Source organism: Pteropus vampyrus, unplaced genomic scaffold (genome assembly GCF_000151845.1).
Source record: "Pteropus vampyrus isolate Shadow unplaced genomic scaffold, Pvam_2.0 Scaffold39, whole genome shotgun sequence".
Lineage (NCBI taxonomy): Eukaryota > Metazoa > Chordata > Mammalia > Chiroptera > Pteropodidae > Pteropus > Pteropus vampyrus.
Window position 1 is genome coordinate 10182450 of NW_011888820.1, and position 7799 is coordinate 10190248.

A 7799-nucleotide genomic window follows, 5' to 3' on the forward strand; every position below is an offset into this window, starting at 1 on the left:
TGTTTTCTCTAAACCATAGTCTTGTGCTTTGGCAAAATAATAATATAATAATAATAATAATAATAATAAAGTGAGCATTCGCCATAGAACTATTCGATGCTGCTGAGTGCTGACAGGTACTCTGTACTGAATAGAATTATAAGGACTCTGCCTCCCTCAGGCAGGCACACCTAATGGTAGGTCAGCTATAATTAGCACCTGGCGAGAGGTCACAAAATTCAGGCTGTGGGAGCGAGTGCATCAGGGGCTGTGTGAGTGCATTAGCTGCCGTGCATTTCTGAGTGGTGTCAGCGAGGTCTTCAATCACAATGTGCTTTGTGCTATATACTCTAAAAATGGAAATTAAACCACTGGCTCCTCACCAGACTCTGTGAGGCTTGATGGATGAGCTTAGTGAACCCAGGAGAAAGGAATTAGCCCAAATAGAAGGTAAAAGAAGGATTCAGAAGGGCGAGTCTTTCTTGCCCTTGGACTCTGTGCATCTCCTCCAGGACCAAGGCGAGCGGGTTAAAGGGCCACTCCCAGCGTGAGGGCAGGGCCCGCTGGACAAGTGAACATCACATGTCGAGAAGCCACAGAGTACCTGACACTGGGCTAAGTTTAAATTAGCTTAATGGTCTTAGGAAGAAGATCATTTCTTCCCGTTCCTCTTCCTAAGACCGTTAAACTAATTTACAGAGGAAGAAACGGGGCTACACTGATTTTTTAAAACTTGGCCAAAGTGAGACTGCTAGTTATAAGAGGTAACAGGATAATAAATAGCAGCTGCCTTTGACCACGCACATCCCCCATATCAAACACTATGCTCCTCTCCAATCCTTATAACACTGCAAGGCAGATGTTATCATACCCATTTTGCAGATTAGAAACCCGAGACTGGGAGAAGTTAAATCACAAGTGCGCCACCATCTTCTCCTCCTCCTGACTCCCTCAGCCCTGTCACCACCCTTCAGGCATTCCCTGCCACACCACGTTCCCAGATTTGCTGCTTCTTTCTAGGAAAAAAAAAAAAAATTTAAAAAAAGCCTGATAACTAATTCACATGCATACTCTGGAAAAACTGTTAAAATCAAATTGCCAAGACCAGTACTGCCCAGGCTTCTGGCAGAGCAGTAACCCCATGCTTCGATTCACATAAAAGGTCCTGTGGCCAAACACACTTAGGAAATTTAGCACGCTGTAGCTCCCTCTTAGAGATTCCTAACCTGTCATGTGGTGCCCTGGAAGAAACTTTCTTGATGAGTGTTTGCGTGAACCACCTAGACCTCAGTGACATGACCTCAGTCTCCTCATCTGTGAAATGAGCTAACGAGTAAAAGCAGAGAGAGCAAGTTCTGTATAAGCGGTGAGATTATTGCTACCATCATTTCCTTCTGTAGACAGGGCTCCTGGAACGTGTGGGGAATGCACTGGCAGCTGCGTCTGAGGCAGTTGGCCAGCCTCCCAGAGCCCCCCGCCCCGGCACGGGCTAAAGTGTGATTGGGAAAAGATATGGATTTTCAATCGGTTATGGCCTGCACTCTACCTGAGCTTTGGATGCCTCAGTTTCCTCGTCATAAAATGAGGATCAAATGGTGCCTCCCTCTTATTTTTGTGAGCAAATAGCCCAATGAGGATGAGTTATTATCCGTAGAAGACCATGGGAGAGACCTGTCAAACACGAGGGTGTGGAGCCACCTGGGAGAAAATCAGCTCCCCTAAATGCATCTTAGAAGCCATTTTGGTTAAGAGAGAAACAACCAATAAAACTTTGCACGCAAATTATGCAATGAAAAGAAAACATGTATTTGTGTGTGTGTGTGTGTGTATGTATTTGTGTGTCTGTGCATTTTAATATTAAAAACAAAGCATGCTTTGTAAGACACAGGTGGAGCACCTTTTTAGATATGATTGGACATGTTAAATTCGTCAGAGGACTTCAACATCTTAAATCATTGCACTTAATAAATTACCTTTGTGGCTTTAAAAAACAAATCTCTATTAAAAATGAGTTCACTGGAAACATGACAGGATTTTTCAGATTAAGCCAAGGGAAGGAATCCTTATGATTGCTGAATAATACATGGAGAACTTGTAATCAGAGTAGGCGCTCAGTAAGTGTTAGCATCTTTTTCTTTCCTTTTCTTTCATAAAAAGGGGGATAAAAGAAAAACAAAGGTGGGTAGGAGGGAGAAGAAATAGGGAAAGAGAAGAAAGAAAGAAAGAAGGAAGCAAAAGAAAGAAAATTCCCCTCAAAAATACTATGGAGGAGTTTGTGCATTTAAATATTGATGATATTTGTAGACATTTCAGGGAGTTTTCCACAGTACATCCTGTGAGTAAACTCTCACAGTGTAGGAGGCTTTTTTTTTTTTAAACAAAATTAGACTTTACAGCTAATTCACTATATAGCATCAATTGCCTATCTTAAAGGGATATGACCACCAGTCAGATTGGATGTTTCCTCTTACACTTGTTTCTTATCTCTGAGTGTTTGTTTTAAAGGTTAAAAATAAAAAATAAAAAATAAATTTAAAAAACCACATTTATCGTGGCAGTTGTAACCTGTACCTTTAAAAAGTAACCTTTGAAATCAGGCAGTGATCTTCTCATTGACCTTGGTTGGACCATAAGATTCTCTTGAAATCTAAAGGCGTGAATAGATCTCTTTGTGTGCTCAGCCCTCGTCTAAGCCAAGCTGGCCTGGGTTTTGTTTTGGCATGTCTGTGAGTATGCCATGGACAAGTAGGTTTTGATTTACAGATACACATAAGTAGATGTGATTTCCTTTCCAGGAAAAGGGCACGATGGCTAATGCGCTTTAATTTATACACACGGGCTCTTTTAGGACTCTGTGTTGTCATTGGGACCTGGTCAAAGCGGGTCCCTCAGCAGGAAGCACTGCTCCCAAATGCTTATTGGTGGACAAGTCAATCTGGAAAAACATCAAGGCAAAGAGGCGGTAGGAGAGGACTGGGACAGATGAACTTCAGGCAGGAACCTAAACATCTTGCTGTAATGTTTCAGAAATTTCATTCATATGCATCGAAACTCTATTTATCTGGATCTGGTTTTCTTTGTTTTAGCTATTTCCTGTTTTTCAGGCACCGGTGGTCCTTTTGCCTGGAAATGCCGACTGCTATATTTTTTCTGACATGTGGTCTTCTGTAGGATAAGATTTCTATAATAAATGAGGTTGATTTGGTCCGGTCAACTGGTGTCAATTTTCCAGTTGTGTACATGGTTCCTTTTCATCTCATAAACAAAAGCTATACCTTCACCACTCCCCAAGCTCAACAACATTTATGGGGGCCCAGAATGACGACTTTTGGTTAAGTGATCTTTAGCAAAGAGATAAATAGACAGAGCCCTTTAAAGTATCACGACTCTCCTCCGCTAGGAGGCGACTCTGTCAGCTTGATGATAGTGCCAAAGAGGTCAAGCTTGCCTCAGTTTCCAGACCGGCTAGCTCTACACCGAGAAAAAATTGTTGCATGGCCACAGATTGAGCCCCTAAGTCTAGAGAAACGTCTGTGCCGCACAGCACTAGGGAGCACTAAGGAAAAGCGTCCTTTGCAGCCTTTCCAGGGCTATTCTACACATTTGTCCTTTGTACCCTCACAACCCAGAGAGACAAAGAACTCCTCTGTTCTTTGTTTGGTCGGCCTCTCCTTAGTGGAGCTTTCTGCTCCCTTTTGGATCCTACCTTCATTAAGATTGTTCCTGTGGCCGGAAGGTGATAAAAGAAACACATTTCAAATAGTAAAAACAAGTGTCCAGGAAGGATCTTGCCATCGGGCTAAAACAAATGAAAAAGCCAGGCCTCCAATTTCTCCATCTGGATCTGGAGCAGCTGAAGGAGAAACACCAGGGAGCAGCTGACAGCGGCCACAGCGGGCTGGCCGCACTGCCCAGCGCATCAAAGCCTGGACACTGGGAAGCGAGGAGGCACTTCCAGGGCAGCTGCTCCATCCACAATTTGGACAACTCCTGCTTCCCTTTGTCCCATGTCAATTTTCCTCCCTTGCTCCTTTATCACAGTGTCTCTCACCTGCCCCTTTTTTCCTTTCTTGTCATTTTTCACCGTCTGCTCAAAACTCTGGACTCTTCTCATCTTCCATCCACCTACAAACTTCCTCAAGTCTCAACTCTATACTGTGCCCCCATCTGCATATCATGGCAATGATAACAATTACAGCTATCAGTTATCGAGAGTGTATCATGTGCTTTTAATCTCATTTAGGTGTTTTAGCAAACTTTGGGGGTGGTGTGCTAATCAGGATAGGCCAATTGTTGCAATAAGCAGCCTCAGAATTACAGCCAGACTGTTTCCTCCTCTCATGCAGAGTCTGGAGCCTGTGTTCCTGGCTGGGAGCTCTCCTGAGAGGCCCACCTTTCAGCCCCTTTCGATGTGCCTCAACCGTGCTGGAGTTTGGTTGTTTGTTTGTTTGTTTTGGTAGAAGGGAGAGAGTGCATGGAGGCCCGCAGGGATGTTTCAGGAGCCAGGCCTCTGAGTGGCATCCGACTACACCCCTCACATTCCATTGGCCACGATCTGACATATGGTCCCTTGTAGCTGCAGGGAAAGCAGAAAACGCAGGATGAGGACAAAACTTCATAGAGGATGCAGCATGGTTTCTTCCACAAGTGGGTGCTGTTATCCCCTCCAGGTAGGCAATTGAGGCTCAAAAATTCATCAGCTAATTCATGGTAGAACCAGATTCCAATCCTGTAAATCTGACTTCAAAAGTACGCTCTTAACCTTATGTTCTGTTTTTTCCCTTCCAATAAAAAGTTATTGTTCTTTTATGCTAACACTTCACCTCTTACAAATCTTTACTCCCCTGCTTATCACACTGTGCTGCACCTGTTGTACCAGACTGTGGATGCCCCAGGGAGAAAGAAACCTCACTGTCATGTCTGCATCATCAGCAGATAGCACAATGCCTGAACACAATGGGGCTCAATAGAAGTTTGACGAATGACTAATAGCTGTGGTTTGCAAGGGGCTCACCAAAGGGTACTCGCAGGACTTCATAATGATCAGATTACCTCACTATACAACTCTTCTAGATGACAGTCAAGGAGTCTGGATTACTGCAACAATCATCCCCATGTAGCTATTTTTGACCCAGCTGTCAGACTGATCCTTTAAAAAATGTAAACGAGACCATATCTCTCTTCTGCCCAAATCTCTCCAATGACACATCTGCACCCAGATCTTGGTTTCTTAATCCCATACTCCAATAAAAGTAACCAGGGCTCATCAGAGAAATGGCTGATTCTAGGGCTGGAACAGGGAAAATACGAGATGAGCCCGGGGCATTTTATAGTACCAGGAAATTAAGGTATGCTAAAATAACATAAAACAAAATAAAAAATGGGACATGTCAAATGGACGCAGGCGCCAACCCAAAAGAGCTCCCAATGTCCAAAGCAGGAACACTTGGAGAAACAAAATAAATAACGACACTATGGAATTACAACTGAAAGGACAAAATAATACTCATATAAATAAATAATCAAATAGAGAAGGAACGACAAATCTTCCTTAAAGAGGAATTCCAAATATTAAACAGTAGGAATGAAAGAAAGAGGAAACCACAATTCGAACAACACTTGCTACAGTCAACATCCACAGCTGGGTGCTAATATCATGTGGGCAAAATTTTAAGAAGAAGCAAGATATTTTCATAGCTTCAAAGTATCTCCTCCAAACCACTCATTAACTACTATGGTGGTTTTAACATAGATCACAAATTCTTTGACACTCCTCGCTTCAGGAGGCGGAGCTTATCTCTCCTCCCCTTGACCTTGAGCTGGACTTATGGCTCACTTCTGATGAATGGAATATGGAAAGGAGAAAATAGTAACTTTAAAGTAGAGCAACTGGGTGGCTGTGGTCAAAGTTAACATCACCAGCAGTACACCATGGTGATACCATGTGCCCCATGACATGATGTGACGAGAAGGGCATTTTGCCTCTGTGGAATTCTTCCTCAAAACCCATAACCCCAGTCTAATCATGATAAAACATCAGACAAACCCAAATTAAAGGACATTTTACAAATACCTGACCAGTACACCTCAAAAGTGTCGAGGTCATGAAAACCAAGAAAAGGATGAGAAACTGTCACAGATTGGAGGAGGCTAAAGAGACATGACAGCTAAGTCCAGCATACTATCCTGTATTGGATCCTGAGACAAAAAGGGACATTAGTGGAAAACCTGGTGAAATATAAATAAAGTCCATAGTTTACTAAATAGTTCTGTGCCAATGTTACTGAGTTTGGGTAAATATGCCTTGTTTATAGAAGATGTGAATATTAGGGAAAGCTGGCTGAAAAGTATATGCGACCTTTTTGGATTATCATTGCAATTCTTCTATAAATCTAAAATTATTTTAAAATAAAACGCTTCCCAAAATACTGAAGACAAACACCCTCATTTTTATGCGGAGTAAATCCAAAGTCCTTTTCAACAGCCTGCAAACACTCACCGTCCGCTCCCCGACCTTGTCATCTTCACTCACTCCCTCCCTGCAGCAGACGCCTCTAGCTACACAGGTTTCCTTATAGATCCTTCAACACTCTTAGCGTGCTCCTACCTCTAGCCTTGACATTTATTGTCCCCTTTGCCTGGAAAGCTTCCCCCAAAGATAGCTTCATAGCTAGGTCTCTTATAATGTCACCAGGACTGTACTGTCGTTCCCTGCAGTTCTCTCAACTCCCAAAGTTTGTTGGCTTTTTTCTTTCTTGGACTGTCTTTTCTCACCTCTTATGGCTTCCAAAGGGGTGGGCTTTCTTTCTCACATTCGGTATACAGAGCCGCCCTGGGGCTCCTATTCAACTCACTGGACTGGGAGATGCTGAGCTGATAATAGTACAAGGCCTGTGGGTGAAATCCAGCCAGCTTTCTGATTTTGTGAATAAAGGTGTACTGGAACATAGCCACTCCCATTCATTTACATAGCGTTTATACTGCTTTCATGCTGCTGTGGCAAAGTGGAGTGGTTACCACAGAGACCCTATACCACGGAAAGCCTGAAATATTTACTCTCTGGCCCTGACAGAAGAAATTTTTGCTGACCCCTGACACAGAGTAATAGCGAATAACTCTGAGATGACATTCAGCCCAGAAGCTGTTTTCTTCTCACCAATAGCAGTTGATTTATTCCATTTCTCTTTCTTTTTCCCACCAAAGCACAGAAGGAAGATTTTCTCAAGCCAGTACAGCAAGTAGTTTTCAAAAGTCATAAGTCAGACTTCCTGATGTTTTAGGACTTCCATGGACCCTCACAATAGCTAATACTATCAGCAATAGCTATGGTTAGAGAAATAGAATCATTGAGGACTGTATTGCAAATTAATACTAATAGCACTCCCCGTAGGTCAGATTCTGTATGAACGCTTTACATATGTTAACCTCTTACAATATCTTACAAAGTGTGTTCTATCCTTGTTTCTGTTTTATAGATGAGGCACTGAGAGTTTAAGAAATGTCCACAGTTTGCATCGCTGGTGAACAGCGCAGCTATAATAGGAAGCCCAGCTTTCCGTGGGACTCCAGAGTCCACAGTATTAATCAGTACATGAGGCTGCCTCTCTGAACTGGAATTCAAACTGAGCAAACGCAAAAGAAGTTAAAAATTATCTGAGGTTTATGATGTGGCTTGTCACTGAACATAAAAAATGTGAGACACGCAAAAGAAGAGCAGACCTTCCAAAAAAAGAGAAGAAAGACCTGACCTTCACATGGCCAGACCAGGAAGCAAAACACAGAGGAAGTCAGGAACAGAAATAAACATTTCCTTTAGCCTC